This window comes from Sceloporus occidentalis, unplaced genomic scaffold (genome assembly GCF_023333645.1).
Source record: "Sceloporus occidentalis isolate IW3139 unplaced genomic scaffold, rSceOcc1.0.p SCAF_5, whole genome shotgun sequence".
In the NCBI taxonomy this organism is placed as follows: Eukaryota; Metazoa; Chordata; class Lepidosauria; order Squamata; family Phrynosomatidae; genus Sceloporus; species Sceloporus occidentalis.
The window spans coordinates 143301800-143325362 of record NW_028316985.1 but is presented as its reverse complement, the minus strand read 5'-3'; the positions used below and the strand labels follow the sequence as shown (position 1 = coordinate 143325362).

Here is a 23563-nt window from a genome sequence, read left to right as displayed (position 1 = left end):
AATTTAAATGCGAAGCGCGGCTAGCGGCTTTCCAGCGCTAACGGAAAGCCTTTTCGGGTTGCGAAATGTATCGGGTTACGAACGGCGCCGCGGAACGAATTAATTTCGTAACCCAAGGTAGCACTGTATTTTATTATTTAATGGTAATACGTATTAATATGTATTATGTTAAATTAATTTTGTAGAATGTACATCTTAGACAGGTTTATTCTATTCTGTTTTTAATTGATTGTATGTATGGCGCTGTGTAAATTTACAGTGCCTTATAAATATAGCTTAATAATAATATAATAATAATAATAATTGATGGTGATGCCAGGAAAGATTCTAGAAGGGATAATTAAACAGTATATCTGTGATAAAAGAATGCTGTGACTACTAAGCACCAGCATGGTTTTATCAAAAATAATTCATGCTAAGGCAGTGCTTCTCAATTATTTTCTGTCATGCCCCCCCAGGAAGAAGAAACCATTTTGCGCCCCCCGCGCGACTGTAAATAGTATCATTTGTCTATAAAATTGTTATAAGTACACCTCTGCATAACAGAGCCTCGCGCCCCCCCGGGGGGCCTGCCCCACTATTTGAGAAAGGCTGTGCTAAGGTAATCTTACCTCTTTTTCAATTGAGTTACAAGCCTGATAGATGAGGGGAATGCTGTGCTTAGAGTAAGATATAGATGATTTTACTGCAATTGATTTATAGCTGGGTTATGGATTGAAATGAAAGAATTCTTATTAATGGTCCCTTGTCATCCTGAGGAGAAATGTCATGGGATACCTCAAGGTTCTGTGCTGGGCCTGGTGTTGTTCAACATCTTTATAATTGGTTTGGATAATAGAAAAGGGGGCTTTCTTATTAAATTTGCAGATGACACCAAACTAGCAGAGGTAGCTAATACCTGAGTAGACAGTCTCAGGATTCAAAATGAACAAAATCAGTATCAGTAAGGATAAATATAAAGTATTGTATTTGGGCAGGAAAAAAACCAGATGCATAACAAAAAATACAGAATACCTGGCTTTACATTAATCTATGTAAAAAGAATCTTGGGGTCTTGTTAGATCATATGTGTAACTTACAGTAGGTCAACAGTGTGATTCAGTAGCAAAAAAAGCCAGTGCAATTTTAGACTGCCTCAACAGGAATGTAGTGTCCAAATCAAGGGAATTAATAGTCCCACGCTGTTCTGCTTTGGTTAGTCTTCATCTAGACAACTATGGTCTAAAACACACTGCAGAAATAATCCCACTTGAGATCACTTTAACTGCCCTGGCTCAATGCTACAGAATTCTAGATATTTTCCCTTCTCTGTCCTAGAGCTCTGGTGCCACATTAAACTACAATTCCCAGGCTTCCCTAGCACTGTTTGCTGCTGCTCCAGAGAAGAAGCCCTAAAAACTAATGGATTCATAGAACAAGAGAAGAGATTCTGACTAAACATTAGGAAGACCTTTCTGACACTTGGAGCTGTTTGTCAGTGGAATAAACTACCTTAGAAGGAGAGAGATTGTCCTTCATTGGAGGTTTTTAAATTGAGATTAAATGACCACTTCACAGGGATGCTTTAGCAGTGAGTTCTTGCATTAGATGGGCCTTGGGACACCTTCCAGTTCTTTGATTGCATGAAAGCATGAGTTTGTAGATCATGATAAATAAACAAAAAATCAAAGGTTTGAAGTTGGAACAATTAGTCAGCTGAAGGTAGGAGTGAATAGCAAGCTTGCAGCAGCCTACTAACTCATCCTCAGCAATCCAGAATTCTCATGAATTCTGTTTGTAAATTCTGGATGCATTGTGTGTGTTAGAATAAACAACCAGAACTGCATTTTGAGTATGCTTGGCTTCCAAAGAATGGGTCCCTCTCATACGGGGAAAGTATCCTTGGTATTTGTTGACATTGTTTCAGTGTAATCTGATGTACATAATTAAATTGCTGGTCTTCAGCCTGATTTGATGTGTATGGCGATTTTTTGTGGTTGGATTACAGTAAACCGAAGAAAATACTAGCCAGAATGAAGGAGTAACGCATGGGGGGAAAAAGAAGAGAGAAAATGAATTCAAACAGTATAGCCATATAAAACTTGTGTGATTAAGTTCTCATATGTTTGGGTCAGTCATTGAAAAGACAGTGTTTAGGATCTTTCATCAAACACTGACTTTTTTGTGTTCTGGTCTCTGGTTCATATGTGGTTAAACAATATGTCTAGCAGAAGAGTGAAGTTATTACTATTTGAAATAGTAAAGGATGTTATTTATTCATAGCACATTTTCCATAGAATTGTTTTGCAAAAGGCTCTTACATGAAATGTGCTTGAATCTAAAAAGAATGTCTGTTTGTAAGTAAGTCCTTCTGTATTACAAACTACTACATCACACTTGCTCCTGAGTTGAATGTATTTGTAACTGAAAGAAACTTGAATTCAGAAAAAGGCAACGTAAAGTTTTATGAGCCAGTGTGATGTAATAGTTTGAACATTGGAGACCAGGGTTCAAATCCCAGTTCGATCATGTAAACAAACTGGGTGATACTGAGCAAGTCACACTCTCTCAGCCTCAGAGGATGGCAGTGGCAAACCTCTTTTGAACAAATCTTGCAAAGAAAATCCCATGATAGGTTCATCCTAAGGTTACCGTAAGTCAGGAACGACTTGGAGGCAGAGAGCAACAACACGTTTTATATAAAAATATATGCAGAAGTACATGTGCAGTTTCATAGTTATTCATATTGTTGACATAACAATTCCAAGGAAATTCTGACAAGGAAAAAGCAAACAAGATCTTCTTTTAAAAATAAATAGCTTTAAAAACATTTAGGCTATTCTGTTAATACTCTGGTAATTGAACTTGCTTATATAGTGTAGCACAGTGATGGTGAACCTTTTACAGATGAAGTGCCCAAACTGCAAACCAGACCCCTCTTATTTATTGCAAAGTGCCACATCCCTCTGGCTTTCTAGTAAGAAACTCTGGCAAACTCTGTGCTAGGGCGACAGCATGTGTGCACACAGAGAGGGCTCTGAGTGCCATCTCTGGCACACATGCCATAGGTTCGCCATCACTGGTGTAGCATTTATTAATACATGAGAAGAATAGAAACTGGAGTTTTCACTGTGTTTTAAGTCCTTAAGGGTCCAAAATTGCTTGTTTTTACACCCTTGTCTTAAAAACTTCCTCTGTGATTCATATAGAACTTTTAACCTTTTCTTATTCTTGAAAATAGTTGCTAAAACAAATACTCATGAGAGAATGAAACTGACATGAGAGGACTAGTATACAGTAGTACAGGTATCATTTTTTAACAAGCATTTTTAATAGTAGCATATCAAGCACTATGTATGGTGGTTCAAATCCAGATAAAATTATTCACAAATAATATGAAGCCCATTATTTTCAGAGCAATGTAGGATGCATCTGCACTGTAGAAATAATGCAGTTTTTACACCACTTTAAGTGTTGTAGCTCTATTCTATGGAAACTTGGGATTTGTAGTTAACAAGGTCTTTAGCTTTCTCTGTCCAGGTGTCTCACAAAACTACAAATTCCAGAATTCTATAAGATGGTGCCATGGCAGTTAAAGTGGTGTCAAAAGGCATTATTTCTACAGTGTAGATGCACCCCTATCTGATGCTGATTTTCCTGCCCTTATTTTCTTTGAAGTTTTTTATGCTTCTGTTTCTTTCTGGAAAATGGTCCACAGTTCTTAGATGTTAGAGACTGCAATCCGTTTCAGTTGTGTTTGTTCTTCCAGAGAGATGTCGGAGTCTTGCTGGATCACAATTGTTATAAGTTGAATATTATCCACTAACTGAATATTTACATGCTTCTTGAGAAAACTAAATGTCAAGAACTGATTAACAGATAAAATGCAATATGTGGAAGCTCAATTTTCCATTGCTTTCTCCATTTTAAGAAGGTGCGGCCTATCTTTAATAAAAATAATAAGTGTTTAGGAGTTTGGAAACTGTCCTTGGTAGCCAACCAAAATTTTATGAATGCCTGCAGCTGTGCCCAGTTGAGGAAGGACAAGGATTTTGTCCCTGTTACACTGAGGTTTAAAGCCCAGCAAGAAGTCTGGATGAACCCAACCTCTTCCCATTTCTAAGCTCATGAGGAAGAATAGCTAGTCTTTGACTCTGCAGAACATCTTAAACAATGCTCTTTAATCTACAGTATATGTGAGAGACTGGCAATTTCCCCGCCTAGGGACTGGTAGCACATGTGCCAATTCTCTACAGTTGTTTCTTTTTTTCTTGGAAACTCTCAGGAGACTGGCAGCTGATGACTGAGGGAACATCATTACTCCATGAACCACCACTTTGAGTAGCACTGCTCTGAAGTACTCCAAATACATTATGGATAAGCTCCTGCCCTGCTTGCAGTCTTAAAACTGTAAAGGTGGCATTAGATGTCACAGTAGAGTTGTTTTGGAGGTGCTTCAGATGGCTCTGAAATTCGTATTGATTCAGATTAACTCTGCTCTTTTACCTGTTCTAAAAGATGGGGATGGTGACAGAAATGAGTGCTCCACTTTCAAGCTGTGTAGAGCATCTATGCATCACGCTGTGGGGATGATTGCCGTTCTGTAGTTCTAAGACTGTTTGGGCTCATCATCCATGCTGCATTGAGTGTTGGCCAATGGGTTATGCAAGCAGTAGTAACTTTGGATCTTTGTACATTTACTAAGTGTAGCTCTCATTAATTCTAGTCAGCAGTTGTCCAACCCAAAGGCCATAGTTGTCCACCCCAGTAGTGAGGAATAAATGGCGCTTCAGTTCAACAATAGCTGGAGGATTACAGATATCCTTGAAAATAGTAAAGAAAATAAACACTTGTGGATCCATGAAAATGTTACATTAACAAATTCTCATCCAGAGGTAAATCTCTGGGTTACACGACTGTAATTTTTTTTGTGTTGACAAAAGGATTTACAACTGAAGAATACCTTTCTTCAAGAGATAAGTAAAACTAAAGTGTTTGCTTAATATTTAAACTGCTTTAACTTTTGTATAGATATTTTGGAAAGATAAATTTAAGAGGTAGGTAGATGTGAATTTGGTCCATGGCTGGAGCATTGGAATATGACTCTGGAGAGCAAGATTCAAATCCCCGTTCAGCCATGAAAACCCATTGGGTGACCTTTAGCAAGTCCCTCTCTCAGCTTCAGACAGGAGAAAGCAAAGGTAAACCTATGAAAAAATCTTGACAAGAAAATCCCATGATAACTTCACATTAGGGTCACCATAATGCAGAAGATACTTGAATGTACACAACAACTGAATTAATCTATTCTTAAAAAGGAGCAGTCAAGTAAAAGAGCAAATTGGAAATCACTGGACATAGGAAATCACTGTGGTGCAAGTCACTGTAGAGACCTTGAATAATCTCTGCAAAGACTTGGAGTACATTTAAATACTTGCTATTTAATTTGATGTTTAAATGAGGACTATCTAATAACACAGCAACAACACCTGAAGCCATTTCCTTACAATTTTCCACGAAGCAAAATAAATATCCGGACTTACTGCTGTTTGGACTGTGGAATGCAAGTTGACCTGAGGGAATAGCAAATGTTTTAAAATATCACTGCTCATTATTTATTTATTTTGTTTGTTTGTTACTTTTATATCCTGTCTTTCCTCCACGGAAATCAAATTGGCAAACATGGCCCCCCCCCACCCCCACCCCCCAGTTTTTATCATATAGTATTCAGGAATTTTTTTGTAGCTAAATCGTAATGTTTACAATTTGGTAAGAGTACAGTTCTTGCTTGATTTGAGTGAAAATAATAGCATAAAACTGAGCTATATTATGCGGGATGATAAATAGCTTGCATTTGAGGATGCACCTGCCATGTGCAGAAATTAACATTAGTTTCTCGGTTTTCTTTTTCCCTTTGAAAAAGAAAAAAAAGTAGTTTCTGGTAAAAGTTCACAAACTAGAAAAGGAGCAAGTCTGTTGTTATAATATCTTCAATAAAATATTTCTCTGTCCCCATCCTTCATACTATTTGAGGGAATCAGATTCTGGAATGAAGGAGGTGGGTTTTTTGGATTTTTTTTAAAATTAACTTTTACTGGTAGAGAATCCAAAGAATGAACGTAATGAGGAAAGGCACTGATTACATGGCATATGCAATGGAGGTTTTACTGTGTATATATTTACTTAGGAGATAGACAAAACTCTTTTCCTAAGAATTTTACAGTTCTGAATCAGCAGCAATTATCTACCACTAACTTTTAGTTAGGGACTTATCTATTGGAGTTTACCTTTCTCTGCTTCAGAAGTGGTCAGCTGTAGAGGGACCATACGTATCCCATTTTCAAGTCCCACAGACTGTTATGGGCTGTCCACACACAGTAGAAGTGTTTGAAAACCAGAAGGTGGGCACATCTGTTTTTAAGACGGGGAGACTATTTTGGGCCTCCAAAATGTCAGAGGGGGATAGTGGGCTTAAAATGGGAGAAGTGGCTCTCTTGGAGTCTTCTGAGAGTCTGATTCTCAATTATTTTATTTTATTTTGGTGCTAGGAGAGTCTGGAGACACTTAGAGCTGTATTGGAGGTTCTGTCAGTACACATACAATCCGTAAAATTGCCACCCTGCTCTTAAGAGAAACTTTACTACTAACAAATTGAGAGAGGTAATCATATTAGTTTGTTGTAGCAAGGTGCTTTAATAAATAAGACATTTTATTGTGACATAACCATAGTGGTAGCTGTCTGCTTTATGCATCTGAATTGGACATTGTCCATGAAAACAGATGTCATGGTAGAAATGCATGAGTTTGAAGAAACCCCCACAAGACATTGAGCCTTATCCCCAGCCAATGTAGGAAACTTGCTAAAGCATTTTTGAGAGCTTGCCAACAAACACCCCTAAGAAAAGAGAGTCCAATGCTGTCCAAAGCTAATACAATTTGTTAGTCTATAATTAGCTACCAGTTATGGTTGTTCTTTAACACTTATTTATTTATTTAACATCCCACTCATCTCTGGAATGGGAGTCAGAGTGGCTCATGATGTAAATAAAACAGGCCATCTAAAACCATATGAGGTTTAAATGTTTTAAAAGCATTAAATAGTACATTCAGTTAAAACAGGTTTTAAAGCATTAAAATTATTAAACAATTAAAATATGTAAAGTACACATCGCAAATTAAAACAGCACACCCAATTTCATCTTACTGCACCCTGGTCAGCACAGGCTGAAATCCCGTTTAAACAAGAAGGTCTTTACCTGCTTGCAAAAGGACAACAGAAAGATGTAGTGAGTTCCAAAACCTATGAGCAGTCACTTGGAAGGATCTCTCTCCTGTTCTCACCAGCGGATGGGAGTGTGGGTGGAAAGAAAGACCTTCCCCAAATATCTTAAAATGCAGGTGGATTTGTATAGGGATATATGGACTTTCAGACAGTCTGGACCTAAGCCGTATAAGATTTATAGGTCAAAACCAGCACTTTGAATTGTGCCCAGAAATGGACCAGCATCAGTGAAGGTGTGGTGAGTTATATGCCCCCTATAACCAGCCATGGTCAACAGTCTAGCTGTAGGATTTGGAACCTACCAAAGTGGTTTCCAAAGGCAGCCTCATGTTGAGCCCATTACAATAATCCAAATGGGGCATAATCAAGTTTTACTGTGGCCAGATCTGGCTTCTCAAGAAATGGGCACAGCGTGCATGCTAACCATTTACAGCAAACATTTTAATACTTTCATATTATCCACTTTATTTAAATTGTGAATACACACTGAAACTAATGTGAATTTACAGAAATAGACTTATACAATCTTTAAAAATCCTTGCTGACAGTTTATTACCTTGTTTGATGAACTAACCTCCCTCCTCTTTTCCTCTGTGTTCTTATTTTCTTGTTAATTGCTTTAGTATGTAAGACTGACAGGAAGGTCTTTCTCAGTTTTCTGTTGATGTGAGCTACTTTGGGAGAAATAATTGTTTGCATATTGAACAAAAATACAGTAAATAATAACAATAATATATCTTTTAATGGAATATATAGCTTCTTCAAACAATTATAACTTATTTGTCAAGTTGGAAATATGTGTGAGTTGTTAGCAATAAACATCTGTTTAAAATAGGTTGAGAAATCTGTGAACCTGCAGATATTGTTGAACTCTATCCCTCTATATTTCCATTACCCTTAGTCTGTCTGCTTATTGGTAATATATGATAAGCAGAGTAGTTGACCAACATCTGGAGAAGTGAAGTTTTTCTACCCATTCTTTAAATGGTCCCTTCCTTTTTTTGTGACAGTGATGGAGGATGGAGTTAGAAGGGAAGAACCCACTAGTAAAATACTATTTCATCGTATTTATTGCTAACATATTGAATGGACCATTCATTTTTACCATTTTTGCAGTTTCAGCATTGTAATTTTTTTAGTTGATTGCCCCTAAGTGACATAGCTCCAAAACACACTGCAGAAACAATCCAATTTGAGATCACTGTAACTGCTCTGGCTCAGTGCTAGGAAATCTTGGGAACACCAGGATTATTGTGGCACCAGAGCTCTCTGAGCTCTCTGGTTAGTTTAGTTAAGTGTGTCTCATTTCATCTAGAACCATATTCAGGAGTAGCCATGTTGGCCATGCAGTAAAATACAACAAAATCCACAAACTATTATCTTTATTGGGCAACTAAAATGCACAAAATATTTTAAGCAAAGTTTTTTGTGCCTTTTGGTTGGCCAATAAAGCTACCACTCATTTGATCTGAGGCCTGGGAGAATGCAAATACATACATCAGTGAGAGAAATTTGGGTGAACTGGATAAAGTAAAGATTTAATTTAATTATGAACAAAATCATCTGGAATATAAATTCTTTTATCATACTATTTATACTAGTATCACATATATCCAGTGCTATTAAATAAAAAAATAGTTTAAAAATCAGATTGTTTTTAATCATCGGTTGTTATTCACCCTGAAGCAGAGTGGTGGATTCTAGTCAGGTGGTGATTCATAGTCTCACTGTGCAGTGTCTTCTGGCCTGCAGTCATTTAACTTCCAGTTCTCTGAGTCCCAAATCTATAATATGGTAGGTGGTTTGCAAAGTAGTTTTAGTATCTGTCCCTCTCACAACTAACCAAAGTGACCTGTGACATTTGCCATATACAAGAGGCTATCTCAGAAGTCAGCTTTTTTTTTGTTGGAAATCAAGTTTTAATATATTAGTCATAACTGTTACTTTTGAAAGGTTAAGTACAAACGTAGGAACAGATGGGCAAAAAGCCGTTTTGAACCTCTTCGAATGCCTCCAAAGCAGGCAAAAACAAGACTGTATCATGCTCCGGGGTTAAAAAATGGAGCAAAAGAACTCTGAATAGTTCATCTTAGCATGGAAGATGTGCATCTTCACGTCTACATATAAACACCCTGACATGAGCGCAGGGCTACGGGAAAGCAAAGAAATGAATGTGCGACAACTCCAATGGATGTAATTACCACATACACAAACCAGACAGTCTAACAGAGAGGCATTGGGTGAAGGGGACATATGGGGGGCCTCCACGATTATGCTTTGCCAGTGTATCATTCACACACTGATGCACCAATGCCCTGTATAGGTGGAACATCACCTGTGCAACTGTGTGGCTGATCAAAGTTATGGCCATCCAGTGGGATGCCATCTGGGCTGATGTAGGAGGTAGTTGGGGGTCACCAGCAATGTGTTGATATGAAGGTGTGCATGTATGGAGACAACACCCCCCCAAAAAAAAATTACCCAGCGGTGCAGCTTGATGCTTTGCCATACGCCACATGGTTGGGCCGTGTGCATTCAGCCTACCTTGGGAGTGGGCCATGTGGGCAGCAAGGGTTCAGCCTGCTTTGGGAAAAAGCAGGATCAAGCAGCTTTTTTCTGTCTTTCTGCTCTGGCCCTTAGACATGTTAGCTTTCATCATGTCAGATTTCACTTTAAAATTAAATACATTTGTCCCTTCGTATCCATGAGAGATCTGTCCTGGATTCTCCCATGGATAAGAAAAAAGGCAGACCCTCAAGTCCCATTGTCCCTAAGGCTGGCATGATGTGCACAAATGTATCAGGGAGCTCTGACAGCTGGAAGCTATAGAAGGGGTTGGCAGGCAACAACTATGTCATCCAGAGGGCTGGAAGCTAGCTGGCAACAAATAGGCCAGCCTAAAGAAACAGCTGCTCCAATGACTACAGTGATCTTTTGGACCACAAGATGCTCTAGTGAAGCACAAAAAGGACTCAGAGACTTATTTTCTCCTATGTCTTGAAGCATCTGAAGCTGCTCTGAAGGCTTATTTCAAGTTACTCGGAAATCACTCATTCTGTGTTCACTGGGACTTTGAATTTCAGCCAGTGGAAACCAGAAGGGGTGGAGAAGCATTTGTATATATACAAGAAGAATAGACTCATATTGGAAATTGGATAACACTATCTGAAAGTATTTCCCTCACCCCTTTTCTTTTGTAGGTGAGAACTGCTTCATAGTTATTTTTAGGAACACCACCCCTCTTTTAAAAACAGGGAAGAAAAATAAAGCTTTAAATAAAAAAGGGAAGAAACCTTTGCATCTAGACCTGTTTGGATTGTTCTTGTATTCCATAAACTTCTTGCATGATGTTTCATGTTTTATGACCAGAGGATTTGCTCCAGATGTAAGATAATTTATCTTCCTTCATCCTTTGCTTCTTACTTATTTTTTCTCTTTCCCTATCAATAATTTGCTTTCTACTTCAAAGCATGAAGGAGAATCTGGGACCTTTTGTAAAGCATCACTTTAAGGAAAATAGTAGAACTGGGCAGATTGCTACATTTCTTTAGAAACATTGGTTGTTGTTTTTAATATGGAAAGAAAAACTGCTTTCTTACTCTTTTGGTGTTCTGATAATTGACCTCTCGTGTCACAGGGTTATTAATCATTGCTCTCATTGGAATGCTGCTTCCTGAAAACTATTATTAGTGTCATGATTGAGAAAGATGTGAACAGCTGCTGAACTTTCAGACTGAGTCACTGGATGGATGGGTGGGTTTGCTTGGAATCTCAGAAGTGGTAAGTGTAGGACCTTAGGAGGAACCATTCTGGAATTTTCTTGTACAATAGCTGATGGCAGCTGTCAGAGCCACACTTCTTCTGGATAGAATGCTTTCATTTCCTCTCTGTTTTATTTATTTCATCCTATATATGGCCCATTCTTCCTTTCTTTTGGTGAAAAGGGGGTTAATAAATGTTGTTTTTATTGGTGTTAGTACTATTATTTCTGTTAGTGTGTTTTACTTTATCTTGATGTCATGTTCATTAGTTAGTATATCCGATGGGTAAAACATTTAAACATCATTATCACTGGCTAAAGAACAGATAGTAGATATAGAGTGACACTTCTTAATTAGAAATGTTTTGATTGTGTCTCAACATAAGCAGACCATATTTTATGAGCAACTGAATTTGTGAATCCTCTTTGCTTCCCCATTGCCATTCAGTAACTATGAACTTCTGTGACCAGTAGAAGAACGTATATTTTATGTGCAGGAGCTTAGGAATCCCAAGTTCATTCTGTGACTTTTCAGGTTCAAAAGACTGTAGATCTAACAAATCAATTTCTCTGCAATCATCTTACCTTAATACTTTTTGTTTAAATCTCTTAACATTTGGGCCCTAAACAGACCAGCACTTTGTGCTGCCCTGGGCCTAAAAGTAGGGCTAGATAGGGCTGAGCAGTTACACGCACCCAGCCCTACTTTTGTCACCCATGCACCACATTGGCGCACACTCGTCCATACGGGACACGCCATGATGACTCACAGATGTCCGCGTGCACAAAGAGCGCTGGCTGGAACTGGCGATATCATGGCATGCAAAACGCCTATCTCACCCCTTCAAGGAAGCTGTCTAGAGCGGCTTCTTTTTAGGGAGCAGGTCGGTGCCGCAGCGTGTGACTTCTGTGGCACCAACCAAGGGCAAAGACCGGTGGCTTTTAGCTGCCTCTCTGTATAGTCCCTAAGTCTCTTAACCTAATGGACAGACTCACTGATTTTGTTCTCTGTGTTTCACATAATCCATAGGAAATCTTTGAAGCAAAGGGTCAGGAAAGAATTGAAGTAACCCAGAGATGGATATGTATGTGTGTGGTGTTTATGAGCCTTCAAGTCATGAGTTGAATTTCATAGAGGTTAGACAAGGAATATTCAGAAGTGGTTTTGTCAGTTCTTTCTTCTGAAATATAGCTTACAGCACCAGATATTTGTTGCACCAAGCACTGATTCTGCTTTGCTTCCAAGAACAGATGGGATCTGGTGCCTTTAGGGTATTTATTTATGATTGTTAAAATGGTCCCATACAGTCAGACCTTTATGGTTTTCTGTGACTGAGCACTAAATTTTTTGTATCCTTTTGCACAGGAAATCTAGGAGTTAATGTTATGGGAAATCCAACAAGCCAATAATTTAATGAGTTGCTTAACTAGTTGCTTCAAGTTAATTTAAGACATTATGATCTTGACAATTCTGGGTTTTTTCCTTTTAAAATAAATCATAGTACCATTGAATATGCCTTTTTAAAGCATCATAGAATGGATACTTGAACTATGTAATATGCCTCCATGTTTCCTGGAGTGTTGCTTCTAGTTCAGACTCTTATAAGTAAATATGTGAAATTTAGCACTTTTTTTTGCAGTGGTTAGGAGTTTCATACTAAGATCTCACACAGAGATCTTTCATCATTTTTTAATTTTTTTGCTCATTGTCATTCGTGAAGGATTTTTGTTTTCTTCTTACATGAGTAACGGAGAAGTGTAGATTGATAAGAATCTTTGTGGGGAGCATTGTGAGACTGGAGATTAAGGAATGAGGTATATATCTTTTCTGCCTTGTGCACTATCAGTAGTTCCTCTAAAACCATGTTTGGTTTGACATAGTCATGTGAACTTCCACTCCTGTTTACCTCAGAATTGCCTGCTATATAAATACAGGTTACAGTACAGTTAAATTGGGTCAAAGTAATCAAGCGTACTTTAGTGTATCAGCATTCTGGAGTACTATATGATGCTATACAACTCTTTACTGTTGTGTACTCTTTAGATCTGTTTATGGTAAAGGTGCATAGCAAACAATAGAATGGTAAAGTGATGTCTAACTATTATTAGCCTTATTTATGGTACCACACAGAGTCCCTTTTCATAGTCAGCCTATTGTACTCAAGTAGTTCTTATTTAATCCTGTTTTTACAAGAGTTATACTGTAATGATGGCAATTACATAAGATGACATGTTATAGTGTTTTAAGATCATGGTGAAATGTATACTTTTTATTTGTTTACTTTGGCTATTCACAAACTGGCAAGAACATTCCATTTGCTGAGAAAGTAGTAACAACATGGGTTGTGACATGCTATTCTGAGCCCAAGCCTTTCTAACGCTTTGTTTAGATGCTAGTTCAGATATAGATCACATTGGCTGTTTGGGTAACGATTCTGCATTTGCCTTTGGGGAAGATGGAAACTATGAAACTTGTTTGTTCACTTTCTGTGTGGGATGTGAACCTGGCTAAAGAGAAGCAATTATGGGTATCGTGGTGCTCCTTTTTCTTTGGTATTGATGGCGATGTCAATATTATGCTTCTCTACCTTGCAACAATAAATTAGTTATTATGGAAGCACCCATAAATTCTCAATGTTGTCTCCTCAAAACAGTGTCTCAAGAAGTGTTCTGTGAACTTCGCTATGCAAAGGGCAGCTGTACAGAATGAGTTAAACAATATGTTAATTTTTTTTCTCACTCTGTTTTTCTCACTCTGTTTCAATCATTACCAGAGCCAAAAGGAACCTGGGAAACCCATGCAAACAAAATACTTGGTGGATGTTATTAAGCATCGTGTTGATTACAACCACAACAATGAAATCTTTATTGAGAGTTTTTTCATATTACTTGCACATAAACTACAAAAAACTACACAGATACTACACAGGGATCTAACTGTCCCCAATTTTAAAACATATTATGTGCATTAACATACTGTATATGGAAGAGTTAAAGAAGTATAGCAGTACAACAGTCATGACTTACTTCATAGACTTTGTAACCATGGTGCATACTACCTGTGCACAGCCAGTGCACAATCAATACAGTTCATTCCAGTTTGAATAAAAGTAGAAAAAATGGGTACATGCATATTGTTGCTGTGATTCTTTTGTGAAAATAAAACCTATCTTTGCTCAGGTTGCTTCTTTAGAGATCTAAAGCAAACCTCTCAGATGCTGAACATCATTAAAAATTACATTGATAAATCACAGTGTTTAACACCCTATGGTCACTGATCAGCATTGTTAAGGGCTATCTGGACCATGGTGTTTTAGAAGATTGACACAAAGATTTTATGGCTCTTTTCAGCAAGGCCAGGATATAATCCCCCCCCCCCCGTCAGTGAAGAGTTAATTAAACTTGTGCACAATTTAAAACATTTCTTAAATGGAGGAAAATTATCAAAATTAATTAGAAAATGAAAGGTTGTGATATAGTCATATTGGGAGTTTTGAAATTAACTGCATTTCCCCATTTGGCAGTACTTAAGAAACTAGTATTAAGTCTCTCCCCCCCCCCAATCTCTCCCCCCCCCAATCTCTCTCACACATATGTATATATGTATGCATTCTAAATATTTAATAATGCATAGGAAAGGAATTTGAAAACAAAAGCACACATATTCCAAAGAGCCACCTGACTGACCTCATCTTTTTTTACTACAGAAAATGTTAAGAAAATTACCATTCTTTAAGAATGTAAGAAAATTAAATATGAAATCAATACCCCAAGGCACCAGATCTCATCTGAGCTTGGAAGCTAAGCAAGGACAGCCCTGGTTAATACTTGGATAAGAGGCCACCAATGAATACCAGGTGCTGTAGGTTTAAGTAAACATGCATAGGTTATGGGCTTGTAAGACTGATCTCTGTAAGGATAACCTTCTAAGAAGAGGACTGCTTTCTAAGCTCTGCCCCCATCAGATATTTTCATTCAATTAGAAAATAAAGTTTAGAAAAAAAGTTAACATGGAATACTTTCATTTAATTTTGCTTGCTGATCCTTTATGACTTTGAAAAATTTTCTTGTTCAAAATTTTCCAGAATGTTAAAACTAAATTACTGCCATTTTATTGTTTCAACTGTTTGGTTGTAAGTTATTTTTAAGGACTCTTTTTAAAGTTTTGTTTCAATTTTTAAAATCTATGTATTGTTTTGGATGTTTTTGTCCTTTGTGTATTGCCTCGCTTATAATGGGTTGCAACATTGCAGTGGCCCAGAACATGGTGTGTGACACATCCCAAAAACTGTTTTGCTTCATCAGCAAACCTGAGGGTTAGCTTGCTTATAACCTGATTTTCTAGAATTTGTCTCTGGAAGTAATCATATAGTTAGGCCATATAGCCACTGTTTCCTTATAGTTTCCCCCCAATAAATAATGGTACATCTTAGAAACCATTTTTTCCCCTATCTGGCTGACTAAGCATGATATCTGGCTAAATTAAAAATAAACTAAGGACTCCCTTCTTTTCTAGCCTGGATGGTATAATTCCTTTAGAGGTAGATTGAAATCTAGAGCAAGGTTTCGGTAGTTTCTGACATACGACTTATTTCTGTTGATGAGAGCAACATGGAGACTGTACTTACGCCAAAGGTGAGATCAGTCAGGGAATTGTGATAACTATGGCTATAATTAATTGTCAATTTACTTTATGAGAGATTTTCTTTCTTTCTTTAAAACTTGACATTAAATAATCACAAATCTAGTAATAAAAAAGAAAGATCAGGGGCTAATGCATTGAAAATAAATCCTGAGCAACCATATTGTCATGTTAGGTCCCCCCCATTTCTAGTCACATGGAGCAAAGTAGTGTAAATAAAGACCAGTTCCTCCTGAGCATATGTTGTGATTTCTGAACAGCAGCACTCCCAGTCATACTGAAATTGTAGTCAAAATACTATTTAATCTTCACAAGATTATTTCTGGCATATTCATTTAAACATGTTAACACTTCTGTCTTTAACATAAATGAATTACAAAATAAAAATAAAATGTTCGTTACATGACCCATGTTGGGACTTGCAGAGATAATTTCCACGTGGCAGGTATTGTACATTGTATATGCAAAATATAGAAAAGCTTGCCAAATATATTCTCCACACTGAAAGGGAAGTTCCCTGGAATGCTTAGGCAATGCTGCTTGACATTATTTGCTGGGGCTGTTTTCAGGTTTGTTTACCCTTTCACCTCTCTGTGTCAGTTGAACTATCAAAGATATTAAATTAGCTGCAACAGGAGATTCCCAGACAAGAAGGAAATAAGGATTGGAACACAACTCTTGGAGGTTTCTACCTTCAACAAAGGTGAACCTTTTTTGCACTATAATTGGCTCAGTTTTATCTATATAATAATGCCTGAAAGTTTTTCCAGATGTAACAGTACAGAGACTTTTTGAAAAATTAAATGTTCTTTGCCTAAGAATGGTGTCTGTGGCTTCACAAAATACAGTGGCACCCTGGTTCCCAAGAGGAATTACTTTACTGCTGCTCTCTGTGTGTATGTGCCTTCAAGTTGCTTGTCGATCTATACCAATCCCAGGACTTTCATAGGGTTTCTTAGACAAGGCATACACAGGAGGTGTTTTTGCCACTTTCTTCCTCTAATGGTGTTTTAATTTTACTGTCCATTGTCTTGATCCCCGCAAAGAGGAGAGTGGCTGCATTGAGATCCCATTAAACCCAACTGAACTCTAAAACAGATACAACGGTCCAAAACGCTACAAAAATAATCCAGTTTGAGACTGCTTTAACTGCCCTGTTTCAGTGCTCATGAATTCTGGGAACTGTAGTTTTGTAAGGCACTTACCCTTGTCTCAAAGAGCTCTGGTGCCACAATAAACTACAATCACCAGGATTCTCTAGCACTGAACTAGGGCAGTTATAGTGGTCTGAAACTGGATTATTTTTACAGTGTGTTTTGGAACAACATCTTATAAATGTAGGCCTGCAGCTCCAACACCCTCAACTTTCCCCCTCCTTTATGACTTTTTAAACATTCTTTCCCTGATGTGCAGTGGAGCTTTGAAAGTGTGCATGATGTGTTTTGTGCATTTTGGTTGGCCAGTAATGGTATCACTCATTTATGGATTTAAATTCCATTTGTTATCTTATTTTCCTTAACAAGCCCAGCACTCTGTTGCCATTGAGCATTATGGAGCAGCTTTGGTGTGGGCTTCCCCTACCTTTAGACTTTTTTTCCAATAAGATTTTGTTGTACTTCTGCAGACATCACAAGTGCTGAAGTAAACAGGTACTTCCCTCTTTATTTCTTAATAATAGAGTTTTCAACACAGTCCATGTTTCAGGATTCTCTCAGTGCCTACCCTTTGTAAAATACTCCTGCTTACTGCTGAAATGTCATTTCTAAGTCTGTCATTGTGTGTGGGGTGTGTGAGTGGAAAACCTTTTTCCATGAAAAGAAAAGAAGAAATAATATACATTCCTGTAAATGCTCAGCAGCTAAATCTCCTTTTGGGAGTGACACAAAGCTTTTAATACTATAATAATAATTCCTATATTTTTTCCTCTTCATTTTTCTCAAACTGCACGGTTTGATACACACAGTGCTGAATATACATGGAAGTGGAAGATAAAATAATAATTTCTTATGTGTGTTTGCACAGTGACAGTAGCAGTATTTCTGAAGTTTATTCAGAATGAAGGCACTCTGACACAGAGATGTGAAGGCCTGGAGAAAAACCCAGAACATTTTGGAAAAAAACATTTTTTCCTGAATCATGCTAAAATAAAACATTCCATAATTTATTTTCTTCCTTTTTTCATTTTTCCCTGTTTTTTCCTGGGCCTTCACATCTCTGTTCTGACAGTAATTCTGTTAGCATTCGCCCCATCTTTAGGTTGATGGTACCATTGTAGTCTGAATGAGTGATTGCATAGTTACGGCCTGCTTCTACAATCCATGTATATCCATTGTTTTCTTTGATGCTTGAGAACCAGAAGTAGTACAAGTTCAGCTGCTTCATAGCCTATTTTTGAGAGTTGCATGTAAGGAATTGGAAGCAGTAAAACAGCACTATCAGCTGTCAGTTGTTATACAGAGTTTGTTTTTTCTCTGACTCATTGTGTGAGGTTGGGCTAGTTTGCTGTTTGGGCAAAACTCTTGCAAAAGTAATTCAGATATTGCCTGACAGCATATGGCTGGATTTGTGTCTACATGTACTACAGGAAATATTATTGCAGGAGACATTTCAGTCATATGTTCTAACTTATCTAGCAATTCATGGCTGTGCTGGCAACCTTTATAACTGATAATAATATTATATGACATTGTTATGGCCATAGATTTTCCTTAGAGATTTCATTTGTTGCTATGGAGCTGTATCATAATTTCAATTATTTGAGTAGTAATTCCTGAGTGGAGGTGGTTGGTATGTCTGAATGACAGGGCAGTGTCACATTCAGACAACCGTACCATGTGTCATGAATCATGTTTGTTTAAAATTCAACAGGAAGTAGGTTTTACTTTGTGGATACCCACACCTAATTTGTGGCTGTTGGAGATAGGAACTGCTGTGCTGCAGAGCTCGTATCTTAAATATAATTCCTCATCATGTGTGAAGTGGTGGTTATATATTTGGCAGATCTCAAGTGGATAATTGTGAATAACTGTGCAAATTCACATTTGGTAGTACATGAACCAGATAAGGCTGATTTCAGCAAATGTAAGATTTGAAAAAATGAGGTAGCAAGGGACTGAAAGGATGGTGGAAACTAATGTAATCATGTACAGTGGGTCCTTCCCTTACCTGCGGGATCCGTTTTGGACATCCCCCCCATAATCCTGAGTATGATGGAGCCCCGTTAAAAATAATTGGGCGCGGCACGTGTGCCACAGGGGCATGCCCCATTACTTCTTCCAGGGTGCGCCATGGTTTCTTCCGGGGTGGTTTTCGGCATATGCTGAAAGCTGCATATGACATGGTCGCACTGTATATTTCTAAACTTAAATAATTTTATGTGTGATAAAAATTCAGTGACCAAAAGAACATCAACAGTAATAGCAACATTACAATGCAATGTGGAAATGATGCCTTTTTTACATGTAGGATTGTGGCCAAGAATAAGTAAGGGTAAAAATAAGATCTGCTAGAAAAGAAATGTGCCCTTTTCCAAATAGGTAAACAGGTGAAGTTTTAATTTCAATAACATGATGATAATGATATTTGTTTATATCCTGTCTGTCTCTTGAAATTGGGACTCAAGTCAGTTTACAATATAAAAATGTAGCTAAAACATACAAAAAAGAAAACATTAAAATAGTATTAAATTACTGATAATATAAAAATTATTTAAAACTACATTTTTTAAAAAAGATACCATTAAAAGATAAAGAACAATCAAAATAGTTCCATCTAAAACAGGGGTAGGCAACCTGCGGCCCGCGGGCCGGATGTGGCCCAGCGAGGCCTTGGGACCGGCCCCAGCCCGGTCCTGCCGCCAATTGCCGCCGGGGCCTTTGGCCTCTCGCGCGCAGGGGCAAGGGGGGCAATTGTCTATAGACGCCTAAGAAACATGCATTTATATTAACATTTTTTAAAAAATCAGCAATATTTTTGCGTGTCCTCCACTTTTTAAAAAAAGTGTCCACCATTTGAAAATGTTGTCCTACATTTGTCCCAGTTTATTTATTTATTTAAATTTTTAAAAACGTATTTAATTATTTATTTTTTGGCTTCGGCCCCCCAGTTGTCTGAGGGACAGCAACCCGGCCCCCGGCTCAAAAAGGCTGCCTACCCCTGATCTAAAACAATACAGCACCCTCAGCCCATTCTTTAAAAGCTTTCCATTCTAAAAGCCTACTAGAATAAAAAGGTCTTTGCCTGGTGAAGGAAGAACAGCAGAGGAGGGACTATTTTGGCCTCCCAGAGAAGGGAGTTGGAGAGTCTAGGGGCAACCATTGAGAAGGCCTTGTCTTGTGTCTCCATCAATTGTGCTTCAGATGTGGTAGGACTGAGAGAAAGGCTGCTCCCGATGATCTCAGGCCTGGGCAGGTTTATGTAGGGAGATGAGTCTGCCAAAGTGCCTGGACTTGAGACATGTACAGCTTTATAAGACATCACTAGCACTTTCGATTGTGCTCAGAAACAAACTGACAGCCAGTGGAATTTTGTAATAGGGGAGTAATATGGTTCTTGTAACCTGCCCTACTTACTCCTCCGCAGCTCTTTGTGCTAGCTGAAGTTTCTAAACACTCTTCAAAGCCAGCCCCAGGTAGTGCACACTACAGTAGTCGAGACGGGATATCCAACATCTCAAGGACCAGGCACAGTTGACATAGAAGCTTTAAATGTACAAAGGCACTCTTGGCCCCTGAAGAAATCTGGACTCCCATGATCAGAAGTGAGCCCAAGAGTTTCCCCAAACTGTTGGGATAATGTTACCCCATCTAATAGGCTGGATCCTTACTCCCTGATTTCATTTTGACTGACCAGGAGTACTTATTTCTTGTGTGGATTAACTTTCAATTAGTCTGCCCTCATCCAGTCCTTACAGATACTGGTTTAGGAGTTCAGACCAATATAGACTCCTTGGATTGGGATTCTGTGTTGTCCCCTATGCTATTTAACATATAAATGAAGCTGCTGGGAGAGGTTGGACTACTGTAATGCACTCTACATGGGGCTGCCTTTGAAGAGTGTTCAGAAACTTCAGCTGGTCTGAAGAGCTGTAGCCAGGCTGCTAACAAGGGCAGGTTATAGAGATCACACAACGCCCCTGTTGAAACAGCTCCACTGGCTGCCAGTCTGTTTCCAGGCACAATTCAAAGTGCTGGTGATAACCTATAAAGCCCTATATGGCTCAAGTCCAGGTTATTTGGCAAACCGTATCTCCCTATATGAGCCAGCCTGGGTTGTGAGGTCCTCAGGGGAGGCCCTTCTCTCCATCCCACCACCATCACAAACATGGTTGGTGGGGACACAAGAGAGGGCCTTTTCTATGGCTGTCCTTAGACTCTGGACCTCCCTGGTTCATTGTTCATTGTTATCCTGCCGGCAGGCTAAGACCTACTTGTTTAAACAGGCTTTTAAAGAGAAAGTTTTTAAAGCATGTGATGGGGTGTTATATTGTGTTAATGTATTTTAAGCATTTTAATTTTTTAAAATTTGATTTTAGCATTGAATTTGTTTTAATTATTGTAGCAATTTAATTCTATTTTAATATAATATTTTAATATAATATGTTTTTAGCTATATGGTGTTTTTTAATGTTGTAAGCTGCCCTAAGTCCCAGCTTTGGGAGAAGGATGGGATATTATTAATAATAAATAGAAACAACGAACGAGTCTTCTTAAAGCATTTTAAACAAGACAGAACTATTTGCTTTTTAAAATCTTAGAGAGGTGAAAAATTAAGCAAATTACTGCCCTTGAAAAAGTGCCTCTTTATAAAATGGAAATAAAAGCAATGTTCTCAGATCAGTTAGATAGGCTGGAACGCAATAACATTTTGCTTTAACTTTCAGTCTGTGCAATTTGAGTGAAATGTGGTTAACCACACTTAGGAATTGGTCAGCTGTAGTGAACTGCATGATAACCCTCTATACTTTACTTTTTGTTCTGTTTTTTGCTTTAGTGTAGAATGTGCTTTATTTAGCTCCTGCCACAGCTTTCGAATATAATTTCCTCCTCTGTCAAGTAAAATGTGCTGAGAGGACACAAAGATGTTAACTAGTTACACTGCCAAGAAAAAGTTTCCGAACCCTGATGACAATTATAGAAATTCCATAGTTTCACCATCTTAGCCTTTATGAATCAGATGCAGTCCTTTTCTAAATACATGAGGGTTTGTGTTAACCAGTTTGATGTCCTGTAACATAAACTGATGTAAAAATTAGACAAACTGTAAGTATGTAAGAATTGTAGGTTCAAAATGTAGGTTCAAAAATAAGTGAACTTTCTGGTTGGACCAGCTCAATAAAAGAACTTGAATTGGGTTCTAAAGTTAATTAGGCAGGTCTGCAAGAGGTGAGTTTGGGAGGCATCATCCTATAAAGTGATCAGAAACATTTTGAGTTTAATCTTCACTGTGTAGAAACAATATCATGCCACAAACAATATTTCAATGTTTTCCAGTAGTTCAGCATTATTTATGAGCAGTACAGGTTTTCCTGGATTTTAGATGGATATTTCTCAACTTTGCTGAGCCTGGAATCTGAGACCTTTGTGTGCAAAAGCAAATGTTCAGTCATTGTGTGTGTGTGTGTCCGTCTGTCTGTCTGTCTGTGAATGCCGTCAAGTCACCTGCCAGCTTATGGCTACTCCATGAATTTCATAGGGTTTTCTTAGCAAGGAATACTCAGAGGTGGTTTTGTCAGTTCCTTTCTCTGAAATATAAGTCTGCATTTATTTTTGGTAGTTTCCCATCCAAATATTAACCATGACTGACCCTACTTAGCTTGCAAGATCAGATAGGATCTGCTACCTTTCAGGTATTTAGGCACCTTCATTATGATTGGGATATAGCCTTTTTCTCTCTGGATGAAAACTAATACAAGATTACTTGTTTGATTTTTACAGTATTTTTGGAAATACATTGTGTTTGGTTTTACAGTATTTGTTTGTGGCTAGGAGCAGTATTCTTCTTCAGTTCTTTCGAAGATGCATCTGTGTTCATGTTCCAGGTGGGTTTGCTGATGAAGTTTGCTGGGCTTGTGCTTGGGTATTAATTAGAGAACAGCTTCCGTATTAACCTATCCAACCAAAGTGAAAAGTCATTCTGGGGTCTCTCCTGGCCAAGGGTAGCATTTGTAACCACAGACTGTAACTGCTTCAAAGGCTATACAACCTATAGCTACAAATTAGTTTTATGCAGCCATGGTTAGGGTTTGCTGTGTAGATGATGCTTCTGGCTGTGCAAAGCTATGTAAATGCAACCAGACATTGTGATGTATTCAGAGGATACTTCATGAAGCATATGCTGGCATTTCGGAAGGCTTGCAAACTTGCCTAAATCCTGGCTGTCTGCAGATTCCACACTTAATCCACACTTGCTCTGTATATTTGGTTTGTTTAAGTGTACACAGCTAACATACAGTGTTGTGCAGTGACAAGAATCAAAAACAGTGACAAGTAATACATTTTGGTTCCTTTTAGAAAGGACATTTCCTCATGAGAAAATGCTCTACTTCATTGTTTCAAGCTCTCTCTATGCAGATAAATAGAGCACTGTGTGGAAACTAGTGCTATTTTAGTGTAATAAACCTTTATGGACTGAAATTCCAAAATAAAGCCTTAATCAGGGACATCACCCTGGGGAGGAACATTACTGCAAAGTACAGTAATTGCTGTAGGTCAGGAGGAGGAATGTCAGTGGGCCTGGGGCCAATTTCCCCAAAACCTACAGAGGGCATTGGATGGGAGACTGCCAACGACTACCAGGTGTTGTAGGCTCTATTTTCCAGAAACTGGAAAAACCACCTCTGAGTCTTCCTTGCTTAAGGGAAAACCTATGAAATTCATGGGGTCACCATAAGTCAAGAAGT

At 38.1% G+C, this 23563-nt stretch overlaps 1 protein-coding gene across 2 annotated transcripts in view; it reads left to right on the top strand.

Moving 5' to 3' along the window:
* Positions 1–23563, top strand: part of ARHGAP10 (Rho GTPase activating protein 10) — a 130271-nt gene that overhangs the window by 5357 nt on the left and 101351 nt on the right. The gene's annotated exons all lie outside the window — the stretch shown is intronic.